This window comes from Pelobates fuscus, chromosome 9 (assembly GCF_036172605.1).
Source record: "Pelobates fuscus isolate aPelFus1 chromosome 9, aPelFus1.pri, whole genome shotgun sequence".
NCBI lineage: Eukaryota > Metazoa > Chordata > Amphibia > Anura > Pelobatidae > Pelobates > Pelobates fuscus.
This window is the reverse complement of record NC_086325.1, coordinates 126,778,765-126,797,450: the sequence shown is the minus strand read 5'-3', so window position 1 is coordinate 126,797,450 and position 18,686 is coordinate 126,778,765. Positions and strand designations below refer to the sequence as shown.

General features: G+C 44.0%; 1 protein-coding gene across 1 annotated transcript in view; it reads right to left on the bottom strand.

The window, feature by feature from the left end:
- The window catches only part of ASTN2 (astrotactin 2), a 925,983-nt gene that overhangs the window by 500,025 nt on the left and 407,272 nt on the right, over positions 1-18,686 (bottom strand). The gene's annotated exons all lie outside the window — the stretch shown is intronic.

The window sequence follows — 18,686 nt, the reverse complement described above, 5'->3', positions numbered from 1 at the left end:
ATGGTCATTTCAAGGGGGGACTGTGATGGAAGGCTATGTAGGATCTGAAATGCTCCTTTTATATTCCTCACTTTAAATACCCAAACCAAGTACTGTGAAAATCAATGTTTTGTATACCGTGTTTAAAGATATATTTTTTTATGCTTTAAGATGACCGATGGCTATGGAATTTGCTGAGCTCAACAGAATGACGATACCTCCCCCAGAGACAAACACCCGTATCACCCTCATACCCTTGAAGAATAAGCCATGTGTCAACAAAGGAAGAAATGAGAAGACACATAGCAACTAAAAGTATCCAATGAAAAGCTTACAACACAATTCAACAAAATGTTTACAGCTTAGGTATATGTGCTGAATGGGACAATTTGTGGCTATAAAAGCCACGTTCAGACTGCTGTAATACAGAAGGATTTTCCTACTGAACTTCACGTGTCAGTGTGATTATTTATCTCCTCATGCATGAGCTATACCTTGAACGTATTGATTAGGACTGACAATATACAACAGAGGGCAAAATAATCTATTTCACGTATGTGCATATGCTGACGTATCGGTCGGTTGGTTGCACGTGGCAAAGATACGATCAGTAGTGTACGGAGCATGTGCAAGAATACCGGATGTAGTACTCCCCTCCTCCATTGTGCTGGACAAGCCATGCGGTCAAGCAGGAAGTTAATTCTTATTTGTTTTGATTGGTTAAGAGAATGTGCGGGTGGAGCTTAATATGGGAGGAGTTATGTGCCTATATAAGGAGCCTGCACTATTGTCCGGGGCTCAGAACTTGTTGTATTTTGGTGACATTAGTCCCTCTGAGTCCCGATCGGTGAACCGAATAAAGAATCTCTTCCTTCCTGAAGAAACCTGTGTCCATCTCTCTGTGCTTGGCTTCCGTCAGTTTCTCCGGTATCACTACTCCTTAAATACAGGCAAGACGCAAGCAATGGGGATGTGACTACCGCATCAGACACTAGCTACACTTAAGAAAGACTGCCCCCTTTGAATGGCGAACTGATCACATCAAGTATCTAGGGCTAACCTTCACGAAACAACAAACAGGCACTTTTTCCGCGAACTATGTTAGGGTCTGGAAGGACTGCCAGACACTGATGAAAAGATGGAGCTCCCTATTTCTGACATGGTCGGAGAGGGTGGCAACGGTTAAGATGTCGGTGCTCCCCAGACTCCAATATCCAATACCTTACCACTCCAAGTGCCCATGTCCTACTTCAAAACCATACAAAAATAATTAACCAGATTTGTCTGGGGAGGGGGCGCAGCTAGAATACAGGGGCCCATATTAAGAGCTCCACAAAAACAAGGGGGCTTTGCCCTCCCTGAAATCAAAGCCTACTACCAGGCGGCGGTGCGGACAACTCTACTGCCCCGCCTTCTGGACACACCACCCCCACAGTGGGTAATGATGGAGAAACAAGCATTGAAGCCATTCGATATGCCCACTTTGATGTGGCTCCCAAAAAGGTTCCGACCTTCCGTGCCCCTTTTGCCAGAGCAGATTAGAATCGCTTTACGGGTATGGGACACAACGAGATGCAGTATAGAAAGCCCCACTCCACTATCACCAGCAACACCACTCCACATCATTACATACTGTATCCCAACGTTCAATGCCAAACCATGGATTGAGAAAGGGGTCACCCACCTCTCCCATATGCTCGCACGCCATAAGCTGAGATCATTCCAAGACATGCAAAGCAAACACCACATACCAACAGCATCGCAATTCTCACATATACAATTATGCTCCTTCATGGCTAAAAAAGATAACCAACCCCCCCACAACACAGGAACCGTTCCCGAACTAGAGACGACAGGGTGGGAGCAAGTGGCAATGAAATGCATGTTACCTAAGGGCTGTAGACCTCTGTCATGGTGTTACCGATTCCTCCAGTCATACACACATTTTGCGGACTCCAAACAAGCGTCACAGTGGGCATTAGACCTACAGTGCACTTTAACGAGAGAGGACTGGGAATCCATAGTGAGCGCATCCAGAAAGATAATAAAAACGGAGACACTACTAGAGCAGCATAGAAAAACAGTAAACAGATGGTATATGGTTCCCACACGTATCCACAAAATATATCCAAACTCGTCTCCGGGGTGCTGGAGATGTGAGCAGCAAACGGGTACAGTGTTACACATGTGGTGGTCCTGCACCCGCGTCTCTGGCTTCTGGGAGGACATAATCAAACTAATAAGGGACCTTACTCACTCTCAGGTACCCAAGACGCCGGAGACGTGCTTACTGCTGTCCCTGCCTCCCGGCATACATACCGCAGTACAAAAGCTAATCTTTCACGTTCTCCTGACAGCACAGCGAGCAATAGTGTGCCTGTGGAAAACCACAAGCTCCCCACGGACCACAGAGGTGTGTGAGGAGAGAGACACTCAAAAGTTATATGAAACAAGCTACCAAAGTGTCTTCCCTATGACCAAAACAGCCGTAGAGGCATGGGGGATATGGGATTCTTGGAAAGCGAGCAATTTCGGCCACAACGCACAACCATGCAGCTAGTGGGGCTAAGACCTAATAGATTGCCTGTCACCACCAACAACTACAAGACAACCCAGTGTCCAGTAGGAAACCGATAGGTAAAACATGAAGGGGCTAGCAAACATATCAATCCCAAATGAGTACCTGACAAACGTATACTTTTGTAAATGTATGTGATGCAATAAATTGTAGTGTACGTGCTGGTCATCTGTGGAAAAAACGTATATACACCGAAGGGGAGATCCTGAGGCTACGTAATATTACCATTACTGTTCGCATTATTATTGTTATTATCATTTCCCCTCCCCCCCTCCTTTTCCTTCTGTACCCCCACCCCACCCCACCTAAAGATACAAGAAAACTCAATAAACAATTTTAATAAAAAAAAAAAAATGTTGATGAGATTGTATATGACCCCAAACAGACTTGGCAACATTTACCAGAGTGCTAGAGATGCATGAAAGGGACAGGTACTCTGAAACACATATTCTGGGATTGCACAAATCTGCAAACCTTTTGGCTACACATACAACAATTAATCAACACGATTAGCGGACTAAAACTTCCACTTCTACCAGCATCTTATATTTTACATATAATTCACAATATAGGCAACATACCCTCAAGAGCAGCAGTCCTAAATATCCTTTTGGCGGCAAAAACTAGTATTGCTGCCCATTGGAAAAGTGTTTCTGCCCCCACCATTCTAGAAGTGATAAATAGAGTCAACGCCACATTTAACCATGAAAAAGAATGGGCAAAGAGAGGGAATATGGTCAAATTTCAAGTTTTATGGACCAACTGGGATCTTGTCAAGCTAATTAACAATGACCCTATTGCATATACTGCAACCTAAGATTTACACTTGTGCCTACAGATCTCAACTAAATATTGTAGGTCTTATCTCTGTTCCACCCCCCCCCCCCCCCCTTTCCCCTCCTCCTACTGTCGAATTCCCAGTAAGTCTTACCCTTGGTGATAAGATTTAACTCATGGAAGAAAAGGTTTAGCTTATGTCAAATACCCACGCATCCTGTAACATAAGAACTCTAGATTAGAGCTGTACGTTTGCAACTTTATCTTGTCATATATGTGTTATGAAACATGATTTCAATTGTAAATGAGCTATCTACTGTAATTGACGTATTATGAATGTACCAATCCCTTCTATTGTTTGTTGTTATACATGTAAAAACAATAAAAAGGGTGCGGGGCCTGGCTGCTGGCTAAACAGGATGCAGGGTGAGGGAGCTCCTCAACCCTACAGCCCTTTTCTGTATAAAAAAAGGACAATTAGCCCCAAAATATCACCCAGCAAGGACATACCTCGACTCAGAAGCACGTAGGCAACAAACGGGTGAGAAACCCAGATGGCAGATCATACCCGTGGTGAAGAGGGCACCTTGCGGCCTACCAATAGATACCGGGCGGGAGATGCAGCCTGGGTCTCGCTTACCCCCCCTCTGGGCCGGTGCGGGTTATACCGGCCCCCGCTGGGACACACGCTGAGGTCCTCCCGGGTCATTACAAGCTAATCACACGACAACCAGAATGCCGCGCCATAGCGCCCAAGATGGCGGATCCGGCTACAATCCACATAACGACGCAACATCAGGCCAACCCCACTGAATCACTCAGCCACTTTGAAGCGCGCCTGGACGCAGCCTTTGAAAAATTTTCGGCCAACCTAATGAAGCGGATGAATAGGGTGCCCCCTGCGGCATCGCCACAGGTGAGAACGCAGACACTCAGCGAGAGGAGGCGCGAGAGACCCCCAAAAGGCAGCCCGACCACATTAAAGGCACACCGAGTTACCTTACGCCCTCCTGGGCCTAGAACTAACCGGGGAACACCCCCAAAGCACAAACCACATTTGCAGAAGGGAACAACACGCCAAGATCAACGTGACAAAGCTCTCTGTAACCTTTCGGCTGGGAAGAATTTAGACTCAAGGAGGACCCAAGTTCGTGGCACCATAGTGCAGGTTCTGAAACAGGCCTGGGGCAAGGGGAGTACCTCGCTCACGATACTCTACATGGCTCACCACTGCGGACTATACAAGTATGTGAGACAGATGCCTAGCCAAGGTATCGGCTTACTATGACTATCAGGAAAAGTAGCCAGACAGGGACTCTGATCCGGGACTGTGGACCCAGCGGCATAAAAAGCGTACATGTTTTACTCTAGGCTCGTTGCCCTTTTAAGCTACCCAACTCCTAAACGCAATAACTAGCTGCCAACTAGCAAAGCTAATGTTAATGCATAGCCAGTATATATACTGTGTTCCAAGCGAGGCCTTAATGACAAAAAATGTGCCGACATCGCATGCCACAAAATGATTTACCTGTTCTTCTCATCGATTATATCTGTTGTTGTGGTAGCACAAGCGTATTGTTTCATGCTGCGCTGCAAAATCTTTGTTAATTTACTTTATGCTAACTTAGATGACTAATCACCTTAGTTAAGCTATTTCTCCTGTAAAAACATCGGTAAATACGCTTGATCTTCTTATAATTTCATTAACCATATATTATATATACAAGATATATACAATCTAACTTAATTACACTTTCAATCTCTGTTTAACTACAATTGTTTAAGCCTGATAAATACATAAAAAAATTGTGCTTGTTATCCATGTGCCCCACATGTTCCACGTGGGAAAAGCCAGAGGACTGCTTTTGGGGCACCTCTTGCCAGCTTGTACTATGTATCTGCACAGCAAAAATAAAGATTTAAAAAAAAAAAAAAAAAAAAAAAAACAATAAAAAATCATATATTGGAAATAAATAAATAAAAATAACAACAGGGTTTCAAAAAACCAGACAACACTTTGGAAGCACTCGAGGGAGAGAGCTCCCCCAGGACGTGAGGCAACAACCTCAACCCCCACGGCACACACAAGCAGTGCCTAGCCATACTTGTGGCATGCATGCTAATAGTTCAAGACTTTTTTTAGAGTATGTTTTTGGTTATCAAATGTTATGTTTATTGTATAGATGTTATGGAACACACGATGGGGCATGTGGGTGGCCCCATACCACTCGAACACAGCAAGCTACACAAAGCAAATGCTAGACAATGTCCACACCCTCCCTACACACTCAGGGGACAATTGCAAAGAGCGCTGAGGAACCCCCTGCTCGGCTTGACACGGCTGGGAAAAGCAGGGGCCCACGCATCAATAGGTATTTCAATGAGACACAAAAATTCGCACACGACAATCACCGTGAGGATATGTACATATAACGTGAGGGGACTGAATGTGCCTGCAAAGAGGCACCTACTTGCCCGCGCCACACGCACTGACATCCTTTGCCTACAAGAGACCCACTACCGAACAGACGACTTTACCAAGACACTGCTTAGTGACTTCCCACACCAATTTCACTCGACCTCTAGCACAAAGTTGAAAGGAGCTTCCATCCTGATAAGCAGAGAGGTCAAATTATCCCTCCATTCCCAAGACATAGACACTAACGGCAGATATGTAATTGTGACAGGCACGATGAACGACATGTTATACACAATAGCAAACATATACTCGCCCAACACTAATCAAAGAAATTTCCTACACAAAATCTTCAAAAAAATAGTGAATATACAACAAGACATCACGGTACTTTGTGGGGACTTTAACCACATCCTAGACCCTAAACTTGACACTACACTGCCCCAACACAGCTGCAGACACCGCCCCTTGAAAAGACAATGCAAAGCCATACAAAAACCCCTACACACACATCACTTTTATGACACATGGAGACTCGCACACCCTAGCGAAAGGGCATACACACACTACTCTTAAGTGCACAACTCCTACTCCAGAATAGATGGCCTCCTAATATCGGGCTCCCATCTGAACCAACTGCAATCATGTGACATCGGCCAAATAATGTGGTTTCAGGCACAGTAGCACCTGGAAAATAAATGATTGATAAGAGCTTTACAGAGGAACTCAGCAGAGTTGAGAGCATACTTCAGAAACAATGATACCGGGGAAGTGACGACTACCACGGTGTGGCAAGCCCATAAGGCAGTGATAAGAGGCCTACTGATTAGGAGAGCAGCGTTCGTCAAAAAGACCACACAAACAAAACATAAGGAATGGCAACGGGAACTGTATGACTTAAAAACGCAAAAACAAATCTTGCCGACTATAACAGCGAAACACTGCATAATCCAAATAATGAGACTTATACACCAACAAGCTAAAGATAAGGTTAACAGGCACGTGACCAAACTAAAAGCAACACACTATGTACAGGGCAACAAAGCCAGCAAGCTATTAGAACTCCACCTAAAACTTAAACAGGCAAACCAAAAAATACATCACTCAATAGACCATAAGGGGACAAAGGCTTCAACCCCAAAAGACATTAGTGACGTATTTGCCCGATATTACTCAGATCTATACAATCTCAAAGACAACACCACCACTAGACAACCGGACGAAAAGGGAATAGCAGACTACCTGGACGGAGTTCAGTTACCATCACTGACACAAATATAACGAGTAGCACTTAACAACCCGATCACAGCCCAGGAAATGATTGACACGATAAACTCACTGCCAAACGGGAAGTCCCCGGGCCCAGCCTCAACAACACATACTATAAAAAGTTCAGGGAGACCCTGGCACCTCACCTGGTCAAAACATTTAATGAATCAATAGCCACCCAGTCTCTCCCCAAGGAAATCTTATTGGCACACATTGTAACACTCCTGAAATCAAACAAAACACAGACAATTCCACAAAACTTTTGTCCCATATCGCTTCTTAACACGGACGCAAAGTTACTTGCAAAACTCTACGCCACAAGACTGGGGTCCGTGCTACCACACATTGTACATAACGATCAAGTGTGGTTCGTCAAAGGGAGACAGGGGTCGGACAACACCAGGAAGGTCATAACTATTTTGCACAAGATACACACACAAGGTGGTGGTGGTGGGGGGGGGGGGGAGGGGGTTACTGGTCTCCCTAGATGCAGAAAAGGCCTTCAACCGTCTGCACTGGGGATTCCTTCAGGCGGTCCTGAGGAGATTCTGAATCCCAGACACGATAGTGGCAGTGATAAAGGCCTTATACAGCGCCCCAACAGCACAGGTGTTGAACTTGGGGTTCCTGTTGAATCCCTTTAAACTCACCAATGGGACGAGACAGGGATGTCCCCTCCCCCCCTTATTATATGCGTTAGCACTGGAGCCCCTAGCGATTAAAATTATAGAGAACACTTCCATACACGGAGTGAGAGTGGGAGGAAAAGAATACAAAGCAAATTTTTTTTGCGGACGACATTCTGCTAACACTTACACAACCCCAAGTGTTGCTGCCGAACCTATTGAATCAAATCTGCCTGTATGGGGACCAATCATACTATAAGGTAAACGTTGCAAAGACGCAAGCAATGGGAGTGAGCATGCCAGGCCACACAATAGCTCAACTAAGAGCCACATTCCCCCTAGATTTTAGGGATGACTTCCTCACCTTCTTGGGCCTGCGGATAACTAAGACCGTAGCCGGTCTCCATGAACACAATAACGGAAGACTAAGGAGAGACATAGTTGACACTTTACAAACATGGGAGGACAAGTACCTGTCTTGGGTGGGAAGGATAGCAGCCGTCAAAATGATGGTGATGCCCAAACTCCAATACCTATTTCGCACACTACAGATACAAATACCTAGAATATTCCTGCAACAAACCCTAAACAGATTAATTTCGGTGAATTGCAAAATACGAGTAGCAACTTAAATACTGAGCAGACCGGTGACAGAAGGGAGACTAGAACTACCTGACGTGGGCACATATTACAAAGCGACCCTTTTGGCCATGGCGGTGCTAGCACATATGGTGGAGGACAGACCGCAATGGGTAGACATAGAATCGACTGGGACATGCCCAAAAGGCCTACACCACCTATTCTGGATACCTCACAAATCACGCCCTAAAATAATAGGAATGCCCAACACCACATATTTATTGTTGAGAACGTGGGATGCAGCCAATCTCCAATTGGGATACACTAAATTGTGGTCCCTAGCAACCCCAATACAGAGCATAAACATTGCCAACCCCACATTCAACTACAGGCCATGGGAAAGAGGAGGCTGCACACTGATCAAACACCTATACCACAACGACACCCTAATGCAATTCCCAGACCTTCAGAACCGGTACAGTCTGCCACCTCACTTATTATTCTTGTATCTCCAACTCAAATCACTCCTAGAGTATGACACAGGGAAAGTTACACCCAGGAAAGCAAGGAACATAGAACACATTTGCGCATCCAGAACAATACCGAAAAAAATTATCTCCCATCCTATATAGGTTGCTGATTGACCCACTTGGCGAGGAACCAGGGAGGTTCCAAGAGGCATGGCAAGTAGATATAGGTAAGACATTACAAACAGAACTCTGGCAGAAGGCATTCAAGGGCAGATCCAGATGTGCTTCCCACTTAGAGGTGATGCGCAAAATACAGTACAGATGGTACATAGTACCGGCTAGGCGAGCGACTATCTACCCTCAAACATCTATGAGCTGTTGGAGGTGTGAGAAGGGGAAGGGCACGATGTACCACATATGGTGGACATGCCCCTGCATCACCGCCTACTGGGCGGAAGTAGGCAACATAATCTCCAATACTATACACCAAACAGTGAAGCTAGAACCCGAGTGCGGACTCCTTTTCATGACCCTAGAGCAATTCACCAAAACCCAAGCATTCCTAAGGTTCCACATATCGATTGCAGCAAACCTACACATTGCAAAGGCATGGAAACAGACCGACATCCCAGGTAAAGAGATAGTGATCAAGCAAGTCACCACAAATATAGATTATGAGACAAGAATACACACAGGGCATAAGCTACAAGACCATAACACGTTAGCCAAACAAGAGTGGGAAATATTTCTGGAAGGAAGAAGAGGGGAACAGAGTGGCAGCGAAGCACTGTAAATCACATGAGTAGGCTACCAGACTAACACAGGGCGAGAGAGGCATAATTGGACCAAATCCGAAAGCTCACGACAGCCCCTATGGGAGAGAGACAGAGGAGTGGACACCCACAATGTACATAATTGTATCAATTGACACCCAGCGCTACCGCGGGGAGACACCCAGACCAATCACAAACCACTCAGACATGGCCACAAAAAGCTCCAACAACATGAAATAAGTAATACAAAGGGAACGAGCAAGGCCGGACAACAGGGGAGGCCTGTTGGGAAGCACTCTCTGTGGTTTAGCGAGAAACTTGTTAAATACCCCCACCCCCTTCCTTTCCTTTCAATCTGTTACACTACCCCATATACCACCCAAATTTATTACTAGTACATTCAGGAAGCAGAAGACTCAGAGTCCCAAGAAGACAATAGAGGAGTAGGTGCGAACATATACCCTTTTCAGATGTAGCACATACTGGCAAATAAGCATGTACCATAATGTAATGTACTCAATAATGCTATGTTGTTATAAATGTAACCCCTAACCCTTCCTCTTTGCCTTCTTTACCCCATGGATGATCAAGAAAATAAAAATTGTCAAGTTGAAAAAAAAAATAGGTCTGGCAAATAAACAATTTAAATAAAATAAAAAATAAAAAGTCTTGCTTTTCTAACCACTAGCACTTGCTACGAACTATAGTTGGGTGGCTTACCCGCTACCAAAAAAAATAAAAAAAAAACAAAAAAAAACTGAAAATTAAGCTCAAACCTTTTTCAAAGGTAACTTTTTATTTTCTTCTTCATAATAAAAATGCATCCGCAAGCTATTGTGGAGAGATAATGCTTTCTCACTCACTCCTCCTTCTCCCTTGAATCGCTGACAGGGAAAATGCAATGCAGTCTTGTGCTGATCATTGCTAACAGGTGAACAACTACCTTGGTGATCCAGAACTCCTGGACTGAATTCCTCAATATGTAAACTGTGGCGTGGAGCACTAGCCCTGACTTCACTCTAAATGTTCCACCCCAGGAACCCATATAAATCACAGAATTGCCATGACTAAAACTAAATTATTTCTGGGCTATTAGACCATACATTGCACTACTTTTTTTGAAATTTAAGATTTTTATTTTTCAAATACTTAGGGGGTGTGGGATACAGAACAAAGAAAAAGGGAGGGTGCGGGGTTTGGGAGGGTACATACCAAGGCAGCAAATTGTAGTAACATTGCTTATATATATACATATGATGTGTCGATAGTGCTCTTTACATTACATTGTTATTCACAGTATTCTGTATCGTTTGTACAGTCTCGCTTATCCACAAAATTCGATGGTCCACATGCAACAGTTGTAAGTGGGCGCTCATACAGTTCTTTCCTTACGTGGGGAGTATTACCAATCTAGGAGCAAATAACCTGTAATAGTTTGTGATAACCTATGTTGGCATACATTCACCTAACATTATCGAGTAGTGATGTTCTGGTTGGTGGGGGTATCGCTGTTGTATGCTGTGGGTTTCATATCAGCGGACTCCTAGGGGTTGTCCTTCTCTAAGAGGGTAACCCAGGGCTTCCATATTAGTTCTAACCGCTGTCTTTTCGTATATGAGTCTGCAGTGAGCAGTTCATACTTGTAGAATAGTTTTACCCTTTCTATGAGTTCCCTTCTAGAGGGACATATAGTGCTCTTCCAGCTCTGTGCTATTAGGTGGCGTGCTGCTAATAGCACGATAGAGGCTAATTTTTTGTCTGCTCGATCCCAGTGAGCCGGGTAAAGGAGCAAGAGTGCTATTTCTGGAGTAATGAGTGTTTCGTGTTGTAGGATTTGGTTTAGTATTATTTGTACTTTGGACCAGAGCGGCCGAATATCCATACATTCCCACCAAATATGCATCATATTGCCTATAGTGCTCGAGCATCTCCAGCACATGGGGTTAGTGTTAGGGTATATTTGATTCAGTTTGTGGGGGGTTAGGTACCATCTGTAGATCACTTTCTTGTGCGCCTCTACATGGGAGAAGCATGAGGTAATACCTTTCAGGGCGTTGGTGGCTTTGAGCCAAGCATCTTCCGTTAGGTTAGAGATGCCTTCTTTTTCCCACTGGCGTGTGAAGTGAAAGGAGTGGAGGGCATGGTAATCTAGGATAGATTTGTAACATATTGAAAGAGATTTAGGCTTTAATGGTGCGTTTCGGCACTTGGACATTATGGCAATAGTACTGTGTACACGTTGGGGGGGCATGGTGTGATGCCATGAGACTTTGGAGGTTAACACACTTTTTAATTGTAGATATTGAAATATCAGGGAGTTCGGTAGATGCAAACGTTTTTGTAAGTCGGGGAATGGTTCGATAGAGTAGGATGTGCATATGTCCTTGATATATTTAACCCCATATTTGGCCCAGGTCTTCAGTGATAACCATGGAGTCAGTAGGGTCAATGCCTCAATAGGAGCCTCTACACAGTATTTTCCCTTTTCCGATACTGTTGACAGTAGTTTGTCCCAATATTTTAACATTAAGGTTGAGGTTGGGTATAGTGAGAGTTTTGGGGGACGGTGTATTTTAGGAGACCACATGATATGTAATAGTGAGTGTGGTGTGGACTTGTCGTGTTCCATGTCTGCCCATTGGAACGTGTCTCTGTCAGCATGGACACGAATGGCCGATTCTAATATTGCAGCTTCATAGTATGCGGATATTTTAGGCGCACCTAATCCTCCTTCAGGCGATGTTTGTTGGAGTAAGGACATGGGTAAACGTGGCTTTTTCTTATCCCATATGTAACGGGACAATGTAGATTGAATATTTCTAAGCATTTGTGGTGGTACCTGGATTGGTAGCATCCGGAAAACATAGAGGATTTTTGGCAATAAGATCATTTTAATTACATTAATACGCCCCAACCAAGATAGGTGGATGTGTTTCCATGATTGGAAGAAAAAGGTGCATGTGTGTGATAAGGGCCCATAGTTGAGCGATAGGGTGGTGTGCTGGTGTAACGCCAGTTTTACACCCAGATAGGTGACGTATTTCTGTCTCCAGTCAAATTGATATATCCTCTTTAATTTGTCAACTGTTGGTGCTGGGATATGAATGGGTAGGGCCTGTGTTTTGCTTTGGTTTAGTTTATAGTATGATATTTTGCCATAATCTTGTAGGAGGTGTGTAAGGCGTGGTAGAGAAGTATCTGGGTTACCAACGGTAACTAAAATGTCGTCAGCAAACATAGCAAGCTTGAACTGTGATTGCCCTATTTGTATTCCTGAGATAAGTGGGTCGTGTCTAATTTTTTGTGCTAGGGGTTCTAGCGCTAGGATAAAGAGGAGGGGGGAGAGCGGGCAGCCTTGCCTGGTACCGTTCGAGAGGTTGAACGGCAGTGAGGTAAAACCTGAGTTGGATACTCGAGCTGTTGGGTCCTTATAGAGAGCCATGATACCTCGGGTTAGTTCTCGAGGGAAGCCGAATTTATGTAAGACTGAAATCATGTATGTCCAATTGAGACGGTCAAATGCCTTTTCGGCATCTAAGGCTAACAGGAGGCTTTCTGTGTGTGTCGCGTCAATATGGGATAGTATATTAAGAATCTTCCTGGTATTGTCTGTGCCTTGCCGTCCTTTAACAAAACCTGACTGGTCGTTATGGATAATGCGGGTGAGGATGGGGTTGATTCTGTTTGCTAAAAGTTTGGCATAGATCTTTGTGTCGCAATTCAGTAACGATATGGGTCTGAAATTGGAGCATTGGGTTGGGGGTTTCCCAGGTTTGGGTAGTGTTGAGATGAAAGCTTGCAGCATGGCGGTAGGCAAAGCGCCATCCTGAAAGCAGCGGTTAAACAATTTAGTCAGGTAGGGTACTAAAAGATCTTGGAACGTATAATAGTATGAGTTTGTAAACCCGTCCGGGCCAGGTGATTTATGTTTTGGTAGTTGTCTAATAACGTCTTTTATTTCTTGGGGCGTAAAGGGTCGTATTAGGGACTGACAGTCTTCTGGGGTGAGGGTCGGTAGGGTGATGTCTTTCAGATATGTGTCGATGTCGTTTTGCGTGGGGGGGAGGCAGTCCTGTTCTTTAGCCAGGTTATATAGGCCGCTATAGTAGCGGCTAAATTCCTCCACAATTGCTTGTGGGTCTGTAATCTTTTCGCCCTGTTTTGCAGTGAGATATGCAATCTTAGACGATAGTGTCTTAGCTTTGAGTTGTGCTGCTAACGTCTTCCCTGCTCTGTTTCCGTCTTTAAAGAATTTGTGTTTCATTTTCGACATTAAGTAGGTAGTTTTTTCCAGTTCCATGTCTTTCAGTTTTGACTGTAGATCATGAATCTGCCGTGTGACGGTATGTGATGGCGCTATTTTATTAATGCGAGTGAGGTTAGCTAGTGACTTGTGCAGATCAATATATGCCTGTGTCCGAAGCTTCTTATTGTGGCTAGCATGTTTTATGAATTGGCCTCGTAGGACTGCCTTGTGGGCTTGCCAAATAGTTTCTATACCGATTTCTCCAGTGTCATTTAAACTAAAATAGGTGTCTAATTCTTTGGTGATTTGTGTCACTAGTTTATGGTCGGTCAGGAGGGTATCATTTAGACGCCAGGTGCGGTTCCCACTAGTAGGGTGTTGCGTTGCAAATTTCAGTACTATAGGGGCATGATCTGTCCAGGTGATGGTACCTATGTCCGCTGTAGCTATTTGAGGTGCGAGTGTGGTAGGGATGAGGAATCGGTCTATTCTGGAGTACGAGTTATGAACTAAGGAGTGAAATGTATAGTCTTTAAGTAGGGGGTGTAGAATTCTCCAAATATCAATAAACCCGTGTGTTTGAAGAGTATTTTCCAGAAGGGAAATGGAGCGTGTCCTTTGTTTAGTGGTATTGCCTGAAATCTTGGCGGAGGAGGTCGTATCTAGGTTTTGATCTAGGATGAAATTTGTGTCGCCTCCAATTATGACATTTCCGAATTTATGGGCGTTAGCTAACGACAAAATTTGGTCCAGGAAAAGGTGATGATTGTCAGGCGGGCCATACACGTTAACTAGTGTGTATTGAACATTGTTTATTACGCACTGCAAAAGAAGATAGCGACCTTTTCTATCACTTATTTTCTTTATCAGCTGAAATGCTACATCCCTACTGATTAGAATAGAAACACCTCTTTTTTTTTTCTTGTACGTACAATGGTATCCGATTGGGAAATATCTGGAGGAGAATTTAGGGGATTTATAAGTTTGGAAGTGAGTCTCTTGGTAAAATGCTATGTGCGTTTTCTGTTTTTGTGCTTCCAACAATGCCATACGGCGTTTGTGGGGTGAGTTAAGCCCTTTGGCATTGATTGAGAGTAGGTTAAGTGTCATTTAGAATCGAATGGTGGGGTGAAGAATAATGCGATTGTCTGTGGTAAGGTAAGCCGGTCGGTGTATATTAGTGTAATACACAGGTACAGATGTAAGGCGATATATAATTGCCTTGGCGAGGGTGGGAAAATTGGGGGGGAAGAGTAACAAAAAGGGGTAAAACCAACTATGTACATAAGAAGGGTCCGTGGTGTAGGACCCGGTTTCCGAGATATTCATGGGCACTGAAGCCCTCATGTGGGGGTTGAGAAGACCCGCTAGCCGGGGTGAGAGATAGGATGCCCTTAATAGGCCGAGAGATTACCCTCGACTCTCGTCTTGGTTAGGTGTTCATAAGTTAGAGAGGAATATATTCCAGTCCCCCAGGGGGGTAAGGTATTATAGTACTATCTGTGATGGCCGGTTATTCATAGGAGGCCCCGTTCTTGGGAGCTCCCATGCCCAGGCGGCCATCTTGGCAGCGCATGGGAAGCTGCTGCTGCCCCCTCGATAGGTATTTTTATGGCCTGGTACATGAGATAGTAACTGTTCTGGCATGCGTTCGTTCATGATTAATCTGATGGCTTGGGGGTCAAATATATACCATGTGTGACATAGCATAACAGTGAGTGGCCAAAAGGAACGCATAACATAAACAACTCAAAATACACATAAAACTTTTCTGATATTCTGGAGCGTAATGGAGAGCCAGATGCGGAGCCGCCATATACTGCTGGCGGTCCCGCATCCCCAACACCACACACCCCAGCTCCCCGTCATAGAAGTGTCATATATAGCAGAGGGAGGCATCAGTGTTAACATTAGAGTAGATAAAACATAGAGAATAGATGAAGTAAAGATAAGGGTATGCAGTAGGATATGCACCAGAAAGAAAGGCAAGTAACAAGGTACTTATCCACCGAGCCTGGCTTTCTCGTTTTGCGGTCCTTTGCCGCCAAGATCGGTTTGCACTGTCCCAGATTGCACATGTGGCAAGAGTCATTTGATTTTCGTGCTTGTGGCCCAGTCGTGAGCAATCTTCATTGGCGAGGTCGTCGCTGTGGTGGCGTGTTGTGGGGTGGATGTCGGTGGCGCGGTGTCCCCATTTTCAGTCATCGGTATGTTCCACTCAGCCAGAGCTCGTTTCCCCTCTTCTAAGGTGGTGATGTGTCTTTCAATGCCATTCCGCTTGACGATAATTCTTGCAGGGAAGCCCCATTTGTAAGGAATACTCGCCGTGCGTAAAGCGCTGGTTACGGGAGCAAAGTTCCTCCGAGCATTCAACGTATGTGCAGATAGATCCGTGTATAACTGGATTTTGCTGTATTCCTCAGGGAGTGTGGGTCTTTTTCTGGCAGCCGCCATTATAATTTATTTGGTAGTGTAATAGTGTACACGGGTGATAGTGTCTCTCGGGACGGACTGAGGGAGATGTTTGGGTCGGGGTAGCCTGTGTGTTCTGTCCAGCAGCAAGGCGGTGATCGGTAGGTCTGGTGCCAAGAGGTGAAAGATGCGGCATACATAATTGCCCAGTTCGCTGGGGCCTACACTGTCTGGAATACCTCGGATGCGCACGTTGTTCCGCCTGTCTCGGTCCTCATGGTCAGCTATTTTAGCATATATAGAAGTCAATTTAGCTTCCATGGTGTCATATGCGGTTACCACGTTATTATGTGCGGTTATGATCTCTTCCGTCTTAGTTTCGATGTAGTCCATTCTCTCCCCCAGCGCCCTGACATCATCTCTAATTTCTTTTGCGATTAGGGTGAAGTCTGCCCTCAAGGATGTCTGGAGGCTATCCAGCATTCTCTGTATAGCGGATTCGGTGGCTGGTGTCTCCCGATGGGATACAGACGTGACATCGCTCCGCCCTGAACTCGAGGCCGGTGAGGTAGGCCTATCTGCGCCATCTTGCGCTCGGCGTGGCGGCGAGGCCTTGGTCGCAATTTGCAGCGATGGTGTCTCTCTGGGTTTAGTTTTTTTGGTCATACGTTGTGCCATAGTGACTAGGCTAGGCAAGGCAGGTTCCGTTGGGTCTTTTTTCTCAATAAATGTAAGTATAATCGCTGTATTGCGGGTATTTCTCACGGAGCCGATCGCTCACACGTCCATTCCCTTGAACGGTCCGGCCACGCCCCCTACATTGCACTACTTTTGGAGGAAAATAGACACAACCCACAACAATGCCCTGAGCTCTGTCACATTATGAATTAGCAAACATTAAATTCAAGAAAATTTATAAACTCTTAAAAAAAAAAAATAATAATAATAATAATAATAATAATAATAATAATACCAGTTACTAGATGAAGCTCATTTGGAATGCTTGAGTAGAGAAAAGTCACATCCACGGCCAGCCAAGAACACTCAAACTCACATTTAAACTCTTCAAAAATGTGCAGCCCATGCTTAATATCTTGCACATTATTAGGTAAAGCTCCAACCAAGTGTGCAAATATGAATCAACCCACCCTGAGAGGTTTTTACCAAGGGAACCATCTCAAGCCGCATTATAACTAGATGAGTCTACAAATGTCTTATGAAACCTGTGGTAGATGGTGAAAGAGAGAGGTTACTGGATGATTATTTAAGATAAACTCAGCAGTGGCTGAGAGTTTTTTATTTATTTATTTTTTAATACCCGTATCTATTAAACATGACAATTCACGTTTAAACATATTAATTGGATTAAACTTTAACTTAACATAAGTGTCATGATCCTTCAATTGTGTCAACGTTTCAAGTTTATATTTCACAGAATCTAAAACCACCACGACTCCACCCTCATACAAATTCTTGATCAGTATGGACATTTTTCAGAGTCCTAATTGCTATTCATGCACATAAAATGCATTGTGACACTTATCCTTACCACTCTTAATATGTTTCGATAACTCAACATGTTTTATCTCAGCATTCCTCTGGAACAAATCCAGACTATTACTTTGGAAGTGTATCAGATAAAAGTGTGATTTCCTCTTAAACATATTATGAAAAGAATCACATGTCATCCAAGAAGGATTCTGAGTACCAACAGCAAATAAAAGGGCAGCTCTTGGTCTTACTAATTTGTGCAAGCCCAAGACTCATGGTGGCCCAAATCTCTTTAGTTTGTACTCATATAGCCAAGGAGGTTAAACTAGACATGCCATAGATTGGTATTTCGACCAACATTGCTATATACTGACATCTCATTGAGCTTGCAACTTTCTTCTCCACTTTACTTACCGGTAATCAATTTTCACTCCTCATTACCTCCATGTATAGAAACTTAGTGGTTGGAATTATGTAGAGGAGCTTACATGCATGACACTGCCACCATTATAAATATATACCAAAAAAAAATAAAAATAAAATAAAAAAATCACCGTTATGCAATCTAACTAGATATATACCAGACTGCAGTAATTTACGGATGGGGTGTCACTTTGTTTCATTTTAAGAAAGATTTTCAAGGTAATTGTCTATGAAAGCTATACACCTAGCAGATTATGTGTAATTGATGAATGTGACAGTGCAGATCTGTACAATTGCCATTAGAACTGCCTATTAATCAAAATGTCTGATATACCTGGTTTCCCCAACTGTGCCAGTTTTAAATCACACATCTACACTAGCAATTCTTGGTCACTATTCTCCAGCCATTATATTTCACAAACAGATCCTCTCTGTAGCAGCAGCATTGGCTGGGAGAAAAATACTGCAGGTATAGAGGCAGCATTCACCCCTACACTTGCCCTATTTGTAATCAATAAGGAGATAATAAGTAATCTCTAAAATATGATCCTTCTTTAAACAGTCAACATTGTAATGCAAGCATGTCAAACTTGCGGCCCGCAATTAATATATTTGCGGCCCAGCCAAATGGGCTGGTCGAGAGAGGA